Source organism: Lissotriton vulgaris, chromosome 5, assembly GCF_964263255.1.
Source record: "Lissotriton vulgaris chromosome 5, aLisVul1.2, whole genome shotgun sequence".
Taxonomy (NCBI): domain Eukaryota; kingdom Metazoa; phylum Chordata; class Amphibia; order Caudata; family Salamandridae; genus Lissotriton; species Lissotriton vulgaris.
This window is the reverse complement of record NC_141693.1, coordinates 1,391,753,979-1,391,771,933: the sequence shown is the minus strand read 5'-3', so window position 1 is coordinate 1,391,771,933 and position 17,955 is coordinate 1,391,753,979.

Here is a 17,955-nt window from a genome sequence, read left to right as displayed (position 1 = left end):
TTGGGGGTTCTTCTGGGACCCCCTGAGAAGGGCTAGAGGGTTGGGGGGTCGTTCGGGCTGTAGCCGTGTCTAAAGGTCCCTATGGAAATTAACACGTTTTGGGACCCCCCTTTTTTCTCGGCCCCCGCTTGACGATCCCCCCGAAACTTTCAGGGAAGTAGCGGAGCGTAGATGAGCTAATTGAAGGACAATTACACGCAGTTTCCTCAATCGGCGCCAAAGGTATTCCCAATAGAATATTGGGGATTTCCTATGGTAACTAGGTCCTAACTATATATACCTACTTAGCATTTAAAAAACCTATTAAATTCACTGAAAAACCATAGGTTTCACACCAGTTATAGTTAGCTGGAAATTTTACTGACATAAAACCATTGAAATTCCCACGTTATAGTTAGTTGGACTCACTATAACTAGCGCGCCTGCAATGCACTGCTGATGACGTCACATATTACATCACTCATGACATGGTCAGTGACATCACTCATGACACCATCCAGTGAATGTGTGTCTTTCTGAAAAATAAATATGTTTTATATATGTATATGTAAAGGTCGATGGAAGAATAAATGTTTAAATAAGTGTCTAAATGGATGTTTTTTTTTAAAATTGATTGGTGAACTGGCTTATTAAGTGTATCTTAGTGAATACATATATTAGTGAGTAATGTTTAAATATTTAAATATATGTATCAGTGTTTCACTTTGTGTATAAGTGGCTGCATGGGTTTGTGAGTAGCTACATGTGTGTGTATATGGGTTATTAGATGTTGTTTTTAGTATCAGTATGAGTGTCTGTATGGTTTGGTGGGGGTATGACTTAGCACATAGATGCATCAATGACTGACTCTCTGTTTGTATGTGTTTTGAAGACAGCATATGCGGACTGTATGTGTGAATGAGTGTGTATATGTATGTGTTAGTAATTGAATGACTCTCTGTTTGTATGTGTTTTGAACACAACATATGTGCAGGACTGTATGGGTGGATGAGTGTGTATATGTGTGTGTTAGTGAGTGAAAGACTGTCTCACTAGTGTCTTTATCAGTAACAACATATGTTGTAATCTAGTATATGTGAGTATTGATGTATATAAGTGAGTATATGTGAGAGTGAGAGATTGTAAGAGTTCCTGTTTAAATAAGTATGTGTTTCTATAAGTGATTGTTTAAGAGAGTAAGTATGTGTAAGTTTTCTTAGAAGTAAGGTGGTAGTGTGTGTATTAATGTATATGCTAATAAATGGATGTTCAATAGTTTATTTGCATGTGTGAGTATGTGTGTGAGTCACTTTTGGAAGACTGTCCATTTGGAAGAAGACCGTTTGGTCGAAACGCGTCGCCATTAAACATCTTTAAAACACAGACCCTGGAGTGCGAGTCTCTTTGTGTGGTTGCGGCGTGGATGCAAGCTGTCAGCCCTTTCGAAAAAAAAAAATAAAAAATATATATATATATATATATATATATATATATATATATATATATATATATATATATATATATATATATATATATATATTACCTACTGGCGGTCGCCAGTAGGTAGTTATAGTTAGGATTATTTTCAATGCAAAATCTCAAGATTCTATTGGGAATAACTTTGGCGCCGGTTGAGGAATCTGCCTGAAAATGTCCTCAAATTTGCCTCGTGGCGCTCCGCTCCTTCCCTAAAAGTTTGGGGGGGATTCGTCAAGCGGGGGCCGAGAAAAAAGGGGGGTCCCAAAACGTGTTTTTCCCAATGTTAATTACCATAGGGCGATCAACCTCACTTTTAGCCCGAACGGCTGAATGGATTTCCACCAAACTTGGCAAAATTGTAGGGACTGGTAGTGCGATATGCCTTTGCTATGTCTGAAGATATGTGCTCCAGTGGATTTTGAGTAATTTAGGTTCAAAAAAATATATATATCTATGGCCGCGCTCCAGTACGCGCACCGAGGAGCGCTCCGGGCGCGCTACGCGCGCGGAAAGCTGATTGGCTCTCCGGTGTCTGTAAACATTCGAAACAGTCCGGAGCGGCCGCCATCTTGTGTCTCGGTAAGATCGAGACACAAGAGGAGGCAAAAACAAAGAGGGAAATGACCATAAGGGGGCAGAGTAGACCCCCCCTGACCCCCTAGGTTTGATGTGGGGGCTATAAAAGGGCTCCGCGGGAGAAAAAAAAAATTCGATTTTTGCGGGGGGAGCGCCCGGTACGCGCACAGGGGAGCGGACCGGGGAGCGTAGCATGGGAAAAACCCAGTTTATTCACTGCGTCACCTGTACGACCCTTTATTGCGTCAATACGCCCCTTTTGCATACATTACACCTGACAAAGTTATAATGTGGCGCAGGGGTTTACAAAGTGACGCATCTACCTAGATGCGTCACTTTGTAAATATAACTAAATAAGGTGCATATTTTACGCTGCTGATGCGTCACAAAAAGTGACGTACCGGTGGCGTAAAAGTACAAAGTGACGCATCTACCTAGATGCTTCACTTCGTAAATATGACTCAATAAGGTGCATTTTTAACAGCACTGGTGCATCACAAAAAGTGATGTACTGGTGGCGTAAAAGTGACGCATGGCTTTATAAATGAGGCCTTCAGTCTTCTACTCATGCGTCATATTAAATAAATGACGTATTATGTCGCAAGTACTTACAGATACGTCAGTATTTCAGACGTATCTGTAAGCGCAAAAGTGATGCATTGCTGGAGTGTGTCACAAAAATGATGCAACTCCAGCAATGCATCCTTTCACATGGGGCCAGTCCCATGTGAAAGGGCCTGCATCAGTCTTATGCCTGCTGTGAAACAGGCGCAAGATTTGGACGCAACAGCGTCATAAAAGTGACGCAGTGATATCTCATAGATTTCACTGCGTCACCTCTACGACCCTTTCTTGCGTCAATACGTCCCTTTGGCATACATTACACCTGACGTAGGTATAATGTGGCACATGGGTTTCCAAAGTGACGCATCTACCTAGATGCGCCACTTTGTAAATATGACTCAATAAGGTGCATTTTTTACAGCACTGGTGTGTCACAAAAAGTGACGTACCGGTGGTGTAAAAGTGACGCATGGCCTCATAAATGAGGCCTTCAGTCTTCTACTCATGCGTCATATTAAATATATGACGCATTATGTCGCAAGTACTTACAGATACGTCAGTATTTCAGATGTATCTGTAAGCGCAAAAGTGATGCATTGCTGGAGTGCGTTACAAAAATGATGCATTTCCAGCAATGCATCCTTTCACATGGGGCCAGGCCCATGTGAAAGGGCCTGCCTCAGTCTTACGCCTGATTTGAAACAGGCGCAAGATTTGGACGCAACAGCGTCATAAAAGTGACGCAGAGATATCTCATAGATTTCACTGCGTCACCTCTACGACCCTTTCTTGCGTCAATACATCCCTTTTGCATACATTACACCTGACGTAGGTATAATGTGGCGCAGGGGTTTACAAAGTGACGTATCTACCTAGATGCGTCACTTTGTAAATATGGCTCAAAAAGGTGCATTTTTAACAGCACTGGTGCGCCACAAAAAGTGACGTACCTGTTGCGTAAAAGTGACGCATGGCATCATATATGAGGCCTTCAGTCTTCTACTCATGCGTCATATTAAATATATGATGTATTATGTTGCAAGTACTTAGAGATAGTCAGTATTTCAGATGTATCTGTAAGCGCAAAAGTGATGCATTGCCGGAGTGCGTTACAAAAATGATGCAATTCCAGCAATGCATCCTTTCACATGGGGCCAGGCCCATGTGGATGGGCCTGCATCAATCTTACGCCTGATGTGAAACAGGCGCAAGATTTGGACGCAACAGCGTCATAAAAGTGACGCAGACATATCTCATAGATTTCACTGCGTCACCTCTACGACCCTTTCTTGCGTCAATACATCCCTTTTGCATACATTACACCTGATGTAGGTATAATGTGGCGCAGGGGTTTACAAAGTGAAGCATCTACTTAGATGCGTCACTTTGTAAATATGACTCAATAGGTGCATTTTTAACAGCACTGGTGCGTCACAAAAAGTGACGTACCGGTGGCATAAAAGTGACACATGGCCTCATAAATGAGGCCTTCAGTGTTCTACTCATGCGTCTTTAAATATATGACATATTATGTCGCAAGTACCTACAGATACGTCAGTATTTCAGATGTATCTGTAAGCGCAAAAGTGATGAATTGCTGGAGTGCGCCACAAAAATGATGCAACTCCAGCAATGCATCTTTTCTTACCCTTCCACACCCCTGTTCCTTTTCTACATTTTCTTTGAATATCTACATTCCCCATGTTCACTCTCCTTCTCCTTACTTTCCTTCTCAACACTCACCTTCTTTCAGTCCCCCTACTTCACTTCCTTTTTTCCTCTCATACCTTTCTGTTCTTTCTTACACATTTTCCTTTCCTTTATCAATGCACTCCACTTCACTGACTCTTTTTAATTTTTTTAAGAATATAGCTCTTTGATGAGAATTGGAGGTTGTTCTGAAAAGAACTTTTTTTTTCTTCTTTTTTCTTTTTTTAGAACAAAAACAAAAACAGGGAATGGAAACTGCTCAACAGGAGCAAAAAAAATAAATAAATTAGAGCTGGGAACGGCAGCGATTGTTCTCCAAAGATCGAACAATGAGCAGAACACTTTGCTCCCCAAAGCAAAGTAGCTGATCACAGTATCTGCATTTAAGGACGCCTTTGTTAAATGCAGGCTGAATGTTCGGAACCAGCTCTTGTGATCTCCCCCTCACCGATGTGGTTGGTCCTCCGGTTGATGTAGAGGTCCCATCACTGGGAACCTCTTGTGCCAGAGCCCTGACACTTTCCCGGGCAAAATTCTGGGGGTGCCTCTTCTCCACATGGCGAATCATTGTGGAGTTCCCAAAAGAATATTTTTTAGTGGGGTCACCCCGTGACAGGACTGTGTGACAGATCCTGCACTCCACTTTTGGAGAATTGACTTTCTTCTGGTCATCAGGTATGGAAAAAAACTTCCAGATGAAATGTTCTTTCACCTTCGGCTGAGGAGGCTCTTCATCAAGGAATTCATTGGAGTCATCTTCACTGCTGGATGGTGTTGGAGCCATGATAATCCAAGATATCCAACAAAGAACCGAGAGCAAAAAGGCAGGTCTTTCAGTCACAAAAGTGAAAGAAGAAGTGAAGCAAATGGGTGGGGATTTCATTCTTTGTAAAAAAAACTGTTAGCAACCAATGAAAAGTGTTATTTTAAGGTCACATGACTTGACGCACTTATGCTGCGCGCACCGAAGCGCTTCCGGGGGCGCTAACGCGGCGCAAACGTAGGCGCTTCTGGTGGCGCATACGCGGCGCAAACGAAGGCGTTTCTGTGGGCACTTACGCGGCGCGCCTAAGTGACGTTTTGATAGTTTCATGGAAATGCAAAATCATTTTCATTTCCTTATTCAAAAAAACTGCTTTTATATGTTTGGTACTAAATGTCTTGCGTTATTATTTACTTTTCATTCATATTTTTTTTCACGAACGCAAGTAGCGCTCTGGGTGCGCTTTCCGGAGAGCTTACCGGTGCGCGGACCCAGAGCACCCCAGGAAAAAATTATAACAAAATATATATATTAAAATATTATTATTAAAAATAAAAAATAATAATTAATACTTACACAAAACAGCAAATTTATAAAAAAATCGTAGGTTAGAAACTCGATATAGAAAGGAATTAGCTTTTAAAAAACCTTTGAAATTCACTGAAAAAACCATAGGTTTCACACCAGTTATAGTTAGCTGGAAATTTTACTGACATAAAACCATTGAAATTCCCACGTTATAGTTAGTTGGACTCACTATAACTTGTGCGCCTGCAATGCACTGCTGATGACGTCAAATATTACATCACTCATGACATGGTCAGTGACATCACTCATGACATCACTGATGACACCATCCTTGTGACAGAGTGCCAGACCTCCTTTCAGTGTAATGTAACCCTTGAAACACATATTCAAAAATAAAAAATTAAATTTTCAAAAAAATAGAGATACCCATACCAGTTTCAACAACCAATTCAATAATTCCACCATCTATATACACATCCACTCATTCACCAACAGTTCTATACAATCACTCATACACATACTCACTCATCATATGTAGTGATTCACCTATACATCCTGTTACACACCGACAGTCATCCAAAAGTTACTCTCACACATGCAAGTAAACTATTGAACATCCATTTATTTGCATATACAGCTATACACACACTACCACCTTACTTCTAAGGAAACGTACACATACTTACTCTCTTAAACAATCACTTATAGAAACACATATTTATTTAAACAGGAACTCTTTCAATATCTCACTCTCACATATACTCACGTATATACATCAATACTCACATATACTAGATTAAAACATATGTAGTTACTGATAAAGACACTAGTGAGACAGTCATTCACTCACTAACACACACATATACACACTCATCCACCCACACAGTCCTGCACATATGCTGTCTTCAAAACACATACAAAGAGAGAGTTAGTCATTCATGCATCTGTGATAAGTAATACCCCCACCAAACCATACAAACACTCATACTGATACTAAAAAACATCTAATAACCCATATACCTACACATGTACCTACTCATCAACCCATGCAGCCACTTATACACAAAGTGAAACACTAATACATATATATAAATATTTAAACATTACTCACTAATATATGTATTCACTAAGATACACTTTCTAAGCCAGTTAACCAATCAATATTTTATTTAAAAAAATCCATTTACACACTTATTTAAACATTTATTCTTCCATCGACCTTTACAAATACAAATATAAAACATATTTATTTTTCAGAAAGACACACATTCACTGGATTGTGTCATCAGTGATGTCATGAGTGATGTCACTGACCATGTCATGATTGATGTAATATGTGACGTCATCAGCAGTGCATTGCAGGCGCGCAAGTTATAGTGAGTCCAACTAACTATAACGTGGGAATTTTAATGGTTTTATGTCAGTAAAATTTCCAGCTAACTATAACTGGTGTGAAACCTATGGTTTTTTCAGTGAAAAAAAAAAATATATATATATATAAAATGACTGCTAATAGCAATGGACCATTAAAGCTACAGAAAGAAATACATTTCTGTTTTGAGACCATCAGCGAAACTGTTATGTGACACAGTGTATCAGTGGGGAAAGCCCATTCAAGAAAACAACTCAAACTGGTGTCTAGCAAGTACTTCATTACCACCAAGCAGTCACCACATTCCATGGAATGTCTTGAAAAATGTAAAAGCATTCATTACACCCTGTGTTTTCATTGAAGCATATTATGCAAAGTAAATTTGGAAGCTAATTGACTACCATGCAGTTCTGTAGGCACACTCAGATACATTGAATTTCATTTAATTGTATTTCTTTACTTTTTTTACAGCTACTGTTAACACAGGAAGAACGAGAGACCAAAGTTGTATCATAATATAAAGTGAAACTATTTCAAGATAGTACTAGAAGGGTAAAATGTACTGTAAAATGCTTTTCTCAAGGTCTATTAGAAAGATTACAAAAAGAACATCAAACCGGATGTATCTCCCCAAAACAAATTCCTATGTGAAAAACAAAAGGAAAGGGAAGAATTAAAGATCCATCAGCGAACACCAGCTAAGAAAGTTTCTCTTCATACATATTTCATGTGAATGAGATGTTCTAATTTATTGTCTGCTCTTTCCCTAGCACACTCCAGGGAAGTCACTGATATCATAAAACATATAAATGTAATAAGGTAACAAAAAGGTCATTATCATTTTCTTTATTCAGTTTAATCACTTACCATATTCAATAGTAATTGGTTAATGGATTCCAGTTCACATGTCATTAACTTAATGAACAATTCATTACACCAGACATTCATTGTGCATTTAATGAACCTAGTTTAAATACGTTTAATTTCTTGTAATGAATTAGAGAATTGTAATTTGTATCGCCCATTCCATTCTGACATCAGCACAGTCGTTGGGCACCAACTTTCTTGAGGTAGGCAGAACTCCTCTCCCATCCACTGCTTTCCTAACCATCTGAGGCAGAGGATGACAATCCAGCGGGTGTTCTCAAAGGACCTGAGGTTGGTAGGAACGCTGTGCTGCTCAAGGACTGCACAGGATCCCCACAAGGTCATGAGGTTGTCTTTTAACATATGGCAGAACTTGTTAGGTAACAGGTTTGTCTCTGTTTTCGTCACCCAACTCCAGTGCAACCATTTTTTCGGTGGCTAGGCCAAAAAGGTGGTTTAATATTTGGGTGCTCCTTATCCTAAAGTAATAAAGAGAATTCGTAGGCCATGTCTTGTGGCCTCTTGTTGGATGTCACACAGCAGCTGCATACGATGGCCTTAATGTAACATTAGCCTTGAATGTATGCCTTAGGAGTAAAGTATAGCAAAGATAAATGTTGAGTACTCTGCCCGTGGGAGAATATCCAGCTTCAATAAACTCTTACAAAGGGAGAAGGGAGAAGGAACAACTCTGAGACACCAGAGAACTAAATTATTCAGAGTAAATGAATTTGAGACATTCACAAAGAGAAGGTATTGTACTCATAACGGAGATTGGGTACCCAAGGTTGTTTTTGTTCCATAACTAGCTGGATTCCATGCACTTCATAAACAACACAAGCATTGGCAATGCCAATATGTCTGACTTATGAATGAAAGTACCTGTTTTATCACTCATATGTGTAGACACTCAATAAGTCATCATACACATGCTGTCACTCATCCTTTCACTCATACATCGATTCACCAATCTACCTATTCATCCTCGCAGTCACCCTAGGTCGGACACAACAGCAATACAACACACGCAAACTCAAAAACAAGTGCAAGATAAATTAAAAGAATACAAATGGAAAAAAGTAAAACATGTTGCCTTGAAAACCCGGCGGGCATATGTTTGCAATTACAAAACTAAGTATTACAAAGGTTTTTCAAATTGTCTAGCAGTGTTTGAAAGTCCAAGCATAGCCGCCACATTTAGAACTAACATGTTGGCCCTCTTGGAAAGGTAAAACAGTGATGCACTATGGACAACATTCATTCCATAATGATCTTCTGGAATGCGGTGCAGTTCAGTGCAGATGAAGTGAGCAACAAGCACGCAGCCTGTTAGCTCTCACTGGTGCGCTGTAGTATCCTCTTAAGAAACATTAAAATAAAAAGAGAAACAAATACATGAAATGGGAACTATAAAAGGAGAAAATGCAAAACTAAAAGACCAACCAACCTGCACTGATACTGAAGTACATTTATTTTTGGGTGGATGTACGCATTTGATTAGAAAATGTCATAGTTCCCAGGGCAAAATAGTGCATGACTGATGCAGACTGAACCATTACCCCATGCAATTCAGTTAGTCTAATGGCTGAACAGAGTGGGTTCAAAGAGCTCCTAGTAAACCAGTCAGGCCTGTAGCTGTTATCGATGGTGTATCCCCATAAACAACTGATGCTTCATAAACACAGCATAGGTTTTCCCATAAGGCACCCGTCAGGTATATAGTCATAAAATTGCAAATGCATAAAAATTTGCAGGCAACAAAGCTAAATAGTATCTCTCCTAAGAATGCTTAACAAGGACTCTCATAGCGCAAATCATCTATATTCATATTTTGTCAGCGGTGGTGAGCAACATCATAGCCCTTGCCTACTAAGGAAATCTATGAGAGTCCATGTAACAAAAAACCTATCCGTAGTCTTTAATAATCACCCTTCAATGCCCACTGACCTTAACAGAGAGTTTTTACAATCAATATTTCAGGCCTACTGCCTTTATCATAACTTTTCATAATAAACAATCCAACATATAGTCTTTATCATTGGCATGTCGCCATAACCAGCTTAAGCCAATTGTACTGACCAAGGCAACCATCATGTGATCAAGGCCACCTTTTCCGGACGAAACGCGTCATGGCGACATGGTGATTGTGAAATAAATCACTAATACAAATTTGGGTCTTCTCTTGCCTTCTTTTTAAAGGATTGAAGAATCAAGGACAAGCGCGCTGTTATATATAAATATATATATGATATTAAATGCTAAATACTAACTCTCCTAAGGAAGCCCAACACGGTTTACTGTAGTATGTATCTTCTATTCCTACAGTTTGTTTGGGTAAATTACAAACACTAAAAACCTTGACTTCCACGATATTCTATTTGAATTTGAATTTAAAAATATTTATTGAGCGCTCGTACACCAAGCGGTTTCATGGCGCTGTAGAGGAAAATGATACCTAAGTGAGAGGGTGATGCGGCTTAGATTTTAAAAACCTGTGCAAACAAATTGGTTTTCAGGGTGCTCCAGAACTCCAGGTACGAGGGTGTTGATCTCATTTGGAAAGGTAGAGAATTCCAAAATTGCGGAGCAAGAATGGAGAACATTGAGCCTCCCATTCTGCTCTTCTTGAATCTGGGCACCACCAGTAGGGACAGAGAGGAGGATCGGAGTTGTCTGCTGGGGATGTAGGGGACGATTTTTGACATGATAAAAGATGGGGCTGTTCCCGCAAGAGCCTGGAACGTGATACATCCCATCTTGAAGAGGGCCCTTTCTCTAATTGGGAGCCAATGGAGGGATCTGAGAAGGGGAGTGGTATGGTGTGACTTGGGTAAACCATAGGCCAGGCGGGCAGCTTGGTTTTGCACCAGTTGGAGCCTCTGGATGGCGTAAGCGGGGGCGCCGTTGTATAGGGCATTCCCATAATCCAGCCGGGAAAAGACCATAACCATCAAGATCAATTTAAGGGCTGAAAAGGAAAAAAAACGTGAGATCTTGCGAATGGTGCGCAAAGTAAAAAAACAGGAGGAGACCACTGTGCTGATCTGAGAGTGTAGGGTCAGTTGTTGGTTGAGGGTGATTCCCAATGTCTTAACGGCGGGAGAGGGAGAAGGGGGGGACCAAAGGAGGAGGGCCAAAAGAAGGGGGACCAGGGGTTGAGTTTGCCGCCAGTGAGAAGAAGCTCGGTCTTATCAGGGTTGAGCTTGAGGTGGTTACAGCACATCCAATCCCTGATAAAGACCATCACCGACTGGAAATTAGAAATAGAATTGGGGGAGTTAGAGAGGTTAAAAATGAGTTGGTGGTCATCGGCGTAGTTAAACACCGTGACCTCCATCCACTGCAGAGCAAGAATGAGCGGGCAGACGTATAAATTAAAAAGAAGGGGGGAGAGAGAGGAGCCCTGAGGGACGCCACATAGCACTTTGCGGGCCTCGGAGGAAAAATTTGACAGGTGGACTGCCTGTGAGCGGTCGCTCAGGAACGAGCTGATCCAGGCCAGGGCAGAACCTCCAATGCCTGTCGCCTCGACACGGGAAAGGAGGATGGTGTGATCGACCGTGTTGAAGGCGGCCGACAGATCAAGGAGAACCAATGCCTGGGGAGATTAGCATCTTGCCCCGCTCTGAGTGTGTTAATGAGAGAGAGCACCACTTTTTCGGTGGAATGGAGAGGGCGGAACCCTGCTTGGCATGGTGATAGATAGCCGCTGTCCTCTATAAAAGAGCTAAGGACTTTGGTTATGTGGCATTCGAGGACTTTGGCCTGGTAGGGGAGGAGGGAAATGGGCTGATAGTTTACTGGCGCTGTGGGGTCTGCACCTGGTTTTTCAGATTGGGATGATGGTGACTGATTTATGACATGAAAGGACAGTGCCTGATTTGAGGGTCTCATTGAGAAAGGTGATGGAGGGAGATGGGCAAGTACGGAAATATCACGCAAGATGTAGGCCGGGCAGATGTCAGAGGGGGATCCCGACTTGACGCATGGGTGCAAGGAGAAGAAGGTTTCTTTAGACAGTGGGGCTATGAAGTCGAGGTGACAGGCGTTGGGTTGAGGGTCAGGGTTTAGGAAAGCTTGGGAGGGTGGAGGTATATTGGCCTTAAAGTCGGCAATTTTATTGATGAAGAAGTTGTTCAGCGAGTCGCACAAGTGCTGGGAAGGTACCGGCTTGGATGAAGTCCTGTCCGAAGAGGCTAATTCGGCAAATATTTCTCTGGGTTGGTTCTCTGTCCGGAGAATCTTGTTTGAAAAGTAGCAGGTTTTGGCATCAAGGATGGCTTTCTTGTACTCTGCCTGGGTGGAGGAGTACAGTGATTTGGAGGCTGTGCAGTAAGTGTGTCTCCACGCACGTTCTACGCGGCGGGCAGAACGTTTTTTCTCCTTAAGTTCTGGGGTGAACCATTTGTGAAATGTATGAAATTACATGTAAAAAGTCCCTGCTTACAGGCTTTAACACAGTCTAGTACCAATCCATTCTTCAAAGCCTGTTGTCTTTAACAAATATATCACAATAAGTAGGTGAGGTCTACCGGTTTTGTCATAACAATTCATAATATACAGATCAAATCTATAAAATCTAGCATGCTTCTCCCAATTAACTGATTGGCTTTATACTTTACCAAATGCAGGCCTATGCAAGTGCACATAAAAACCAGCCATCATGAATACAGTTATAAAATGATAAATATGTAGTATAATACAGCTTGCAAAACAATATATAACCCCTTTAAACAAGTCCTAACAAGAATCCTCACAGTGAAACCTTGTTGGTCCCCCAGTGTTGGTGGCTGACATCAAAACCCTTGCCTACTATGGTAAACTATGACACCTATCTATAGGATTTAATATAGAGTAATAATAATACACACCAAAATGACTTTAACATATGCTTTCCACAATACGTATATCAGGTCTAGTGACTTTAGAACAACATTTTATAATAAACCGATCAGGCCATGATCCATGATCATTGGCTTTCCACCATACCTGTTAGACCTGGCATCCTTGGCATGGCTTCCCTAACTTTTGCCTATAGACCTGTTTTTGCTAGCCTTAGGATTCTGCAAACGTTACCACTGCTAACCAGTGCTAAAGTGTTTGTCTTCCTTCCCTAAAACATAGTTGAATTATCTTAACCCCAATCGGCATAGTTAATTTACAGACAAGTCCCTAATAAAGTGCACTACATGTGTCCAGGGCCTGTAAATTAAATGCCAACAGTGGGTTTGCAACACTGGTTGTGCCACCCACTTAAGTAGCCCTTCAAACATGTCTCAGGCCTGCCATTGCAGAGCCTGTGTGTGCAGTTTAAACCCTCATGTCGGCCTGTCAAGCAAGCCCCCTTGCCAGGCCCAAACGTTCCTTTTTAATATGTATATATCACCCCTAAGGTAAGCACTGGACAGCCCAAGAGCAGAGTACAGTTTATTTAAAATGTAGGACATGTGCCTTTAGGTTTTACATGTCCTGGTTGTGAAAAAACTCTTACATTTGTTTTTCACTACTGCAAAGTCTGTCTCTCCCATAGGATAACATTGGGATTTCCTTATTACATTTTATAAGTGTAATTTCCAATTGGGAAGAGTTTGACCCCAAAATGTGGTGTATATAGAATCACAATTAGAATCACAAATCATGGTGAAGTAAGATTTTAAATTCCAATTCTGAAAATGGTACTTTTAGAATGTGGCAATTTTCTTGACTTATCCATTTGGTGCCTGCATCCTAATAGTGATCACATGCAGGGTCAGGGTGACAGATGGGCTTTGTGTATTCCACCTAGATAGCAACACAAAATGGGAGCTTGGGAGTAATCCTGACGCAATGGTAGGAAGGAGCTTGGCACAGCCTCACACCTGACTAGGCTCTGTCCTGTCCACACACAAAGGGCTGCATACCCCTGTAGTGATTCTGGAACCAGGGCAGAAAAGGATGGCATCTGTGCACTACCAAAGCATCTCTTTGAAGCCTTCCAACTTCAAAGGCACCATTGGGTATAAGGACTAGGTCTCAGACTTCAGTACACTTCTGGACATGTGGCTACTCTGTCAGGAAGGACTGTTGTACTGGTGTGCTGCTGAATGCACTGCCAATCTGCTGGACTGCTACTCTGCTGGTGTCCTGCTTTGCTTTGCTGACCTGCTGCTTGCTGCCACCTTGTCTGGCTGAGAAGGACTGGACCCCCCATCACTTGAATCCAGAACCCAGAGTGGCTCCAAGGGCTAGTTGGCTGGCCTCCTGATCTAAACTTTCATGGACATAAAAGACTTTCAACTACCCTTTTTCTGCATCTCAACTCTGTCATCTGTGAGTGTGCCACAGTTCTGGACCATGGTAAGTGTGCTACGAAGCTTGCTTCAGCTGAACTGACGCATCTACTGTCAACCCAAAGCATCCCTGCCACTGCACAGATCAGAACTGGCGCTTTGCCTCTGGTCTACGGATCAGAACCAGTGCATCAGCTCTGCAGCATGGATTAACACCAACATGTTGGTACTGCTGCATGGATTGGAGTCCATGCATCACTTTTAGAACCACCACTGAACAGCGCTCATCCTGGAGAAGAGTCCTCACATCTCTGTTAACGGCAGCCTTGCCAAAAACCTCCATATCGCAGCACCCTGCTCCTCAATCAATCAATCAAAGCATTTATATAGCGCACTACTCACCCAGAGGGTCTCAAGGCGCTGGGGGAGGGGGGGTCCGCTACTGCTCTAACAGCCAGGTCTTGAGCTGCTTCCTGAAGGCCAGGTGGTCCTAGGTCATGCGGAGGTGGGTCGGGAGGGAGTTCCAGGTCTTGGCGGCCAGGTAGGAGAAGGGCCTTCCTCCTGTGGTGGCTCTTCGGATGCGGGGGACGGCGGCGAGGGCGTGGCCAGTCGAGCGAAGCTGGCGTGTGGGAGCGTAGAAGTTGAGGCGGCTGTTGAGGTATCCAGGGCCTTGGTTGTGTAGGGCTTTGTGTGCGTGGGTGAGGAGACAGAAGGTGATTCTCTTGTTGACCGGGAGCCAGTGCAGATCTCTCAGGTGTCCGGAGATGTGGCTGCGATGGGGGAATTCCAGGATGAGTCGTGCTGAGGCGTTCTGAATCCACTGGAGTCTCTTCTGGAGTTTGGCGGTGGTTCCGGCGTAGAGGGAGTTGCCGTAGTCCAGCCGGCTGGTGACGAGGGCCTGGGTGACTGTCTTCCTGGTCTCGGTGGGGATCCACCGGAAGATCTTACGTAGCATGCGCAGGATGTTGAAGCACGACGAGAAGACGGCGTTGACTTGTCTGGTCATGGAGAGGGAGGAGTCCAGGATGAAGCCCAGGTTGCGTGCGTGGTCTGTTGGTTTGGGTGCGCTGCCCAGGGCGGGGGGCCACCAGAAGTCGTCCCAGGCGTAGGGTGAAGATCCCAGGATGAGGACTTCCGTCTTGTCCGAGGTCAGTTTCAGGCGGCTGTTCGTCATCCACTTGGCTACGTCTGTCATCCCTTCGTGTAGGTTGGCTCTGGTGGTGGCGGGGTCGTTGGTGAGGGAGAGAATCAGCTGGGTGTCGTCGGCGTAGGAGATGATGTTGAGGTTGTGCTGGCGTGCGATGGCTGCGAGGGGGCTCATGTAGACATTGAAGAGGGTTGGGCTGAGCGAGGAGCCTTGAGGAACGCCGCTGATGACTTCGGTGGCTTCTGATCTGAACGGGGGAGGCGGACTCTCTGTGTCCTTCCGGCGAGGAACGAGATGATCCATTCCAGTGCCTTCTCCTGGATTCCGATGTTGCTGAGGCGCCGCACTAGGGTACTGGGAGCTGACACATCGCTGCTGCTACATGTATCAGGGCCAGGGCATTGCCGCCACTGCATGGAATGGCACCAACACTGCGCCACATATGCACAATGCATCCTTGATGTTAATGCAACCTAGATTAAGATACTTTTGTTCAGCGGACCTCACTGAGTTCCATCATGGTCAGCCTAAACTTTTGACTTTGTCCCAGTCCAGTGCGACCAGCTATCTCAAGTATGCGCTTATTGCTTCTAAGTGTTATTTTACAGTTTATTTAAAAAACATCTATTTCTCAAGTTCTACTTGTTGGCTTTCTGTCAATTTGGTCTTGTTTTATTTATTAAAATAGTGTTTATTTTTCTAAACCGGAGTGAGATGTTCTTGTGTGGTGTTTTCTCAATGTTTACTGTTAGAAGTGTTGCACATATACTTTTCACATTGCCTTCAAGTTAAGCCTGCCTGCTATATGCCGAGTTACTTTGGGGATTGCTGGTGCCATACCCTGACTAGGATTGTAGTTACTGCTAAGCATGTGCGCAAAATCCGTTCCGCTCGCGGATTTCGCGGATTTTCGGTAAATCCGCGATCCGCGAACTCCCGCGAATTTACTGAAAATCCGCGAAATCCGCGATCGGCGGATTTGGGGGGCAAAAGTTCAAGCCTGTTGAACTTGTAACTATTTTAGGATGTCGCCGGCAAGCTGCCAGCGCCATCCTAAAATAGTTACTAAGTTAGCTTCAACAGGAAGCACTAATAGATAAAATAAAGCAGGTGCTTGAGCACCTGCTTTATTTTATCTATTAGTGCTTCCTGATGAAGCTAATTTAGTAACTATTTTAGGATGGCGCTGGCAGCTTGCCGGTGCCATCCTAAAATAATTACAGGACAAAAATGTGAGTTTTGTCGAGGTTGGGCAGGTGTGCGTTCTCACCATATCTATCGTCGAAAATTAGCTATGATGCTTGATGGAGGCCTTTGCATTATTGACTTTCACGAGCTCAATCCCTGTGCAGTTCCTGTGACCACAAGCTTCTCTGATCCATGCCTGTCCTTTTATGCACACAAGAGGCATGTGAACTCGCATATAAGGCTCGCCCGTTTGGCCCTGCCCCTCACACTACCGTTGTGCACCGTTTTCCAGCCCTTTACCCACTATGAAGGACAGCTCAATCGAGGGACCCCGGTGCTCTTCGGTGTGATGGCAAAGTTAATCAGCCCTCCCAAAAATGTGAGTTTTGTCGAGGCTGGGCAGGTGTGCGTTCTCCCCATATCTATCGTCGAAAAATAGCTATGATGCTTGATGGAGGGCTTTGCATTATTGACTTTCACGAGCTCAATCCCTGTGCAGTTCCTGTGACCACGAGCTTCTCTGATCCGTGCCTGTCCTTTTATACACACAAGAGGCATGTGAACTCGCATATAAGCCTCGCCCGTTTTGCCCTGCCCCTCACACTAGAGATTTGCACCATTTTCCAGCCCTTTACCCACTATGAAGGACAGCTCACTCGAGGGACCCCGGTGCTCTTCGGTGTGATGGCAAAGTTAACCAGCCCCCCCAAAAATGTGAGTTTTGTCGAAGCTGGGCAGGTGTGCGTTCTCCCCATATCTATCGTCGAAAAATAGATATGATGCTTGATGGATGCCTTTGCATTATTGACTTTCAAGAGCTCAATCCCTGAGCAGTTCCTGTGACCACGAGCTTCTCTGATCCGTGCCTGTCCTTTTATACACAGAAGAGGCATGTGAACTCGCATATAAGGCTCACCCGTTTGGCCCTGCCCCTCACACTAGCAATGTGCACCGTTTTCCCGCCCGGCCTTTACCCACACAATCCGCAAAATCCGCAAATTCGTGGATTTTGCGGTTCGCGAATTCGCAAATTCCCAAATTTGCGAATTGCAAATTCGCAAAATTCGCCCATGCTTAGTTACTGCTTGAACAGGGCTCACTCCTCAGTCAACCAAAAATCCAATTTCTAACATTGGTATTCATCGGTACAGATAGGACTTGTGTTGGTGCAGTGCCATGCAGTGATTCAATGTACACTACCATCCCATATCTAAGACCAATTTGAGTAAATTCTCCCTGATTCAGCTTTTTGCTTTTTCCAAATTCATTCTTGCTCTACTTTACTGTTGTGTCTGTGATCACACCTGCAAAGTTGGAGTTTGAGCTGACCAACCTGAAGAGCTACACTGTGGCCCTGCTCAAGGATTTTTGCCATGAGAGGGAGTGTGCCTGCTAAGAGGCGCACTAAAAAGGCAGAGCTCCAAAAAGCCTTTAGGACATGGGCAAAGGCCCACCATACTCATACAGATGATGAGGACGAATAGATGGATGATGAGGTGGAATTAGACCAAGA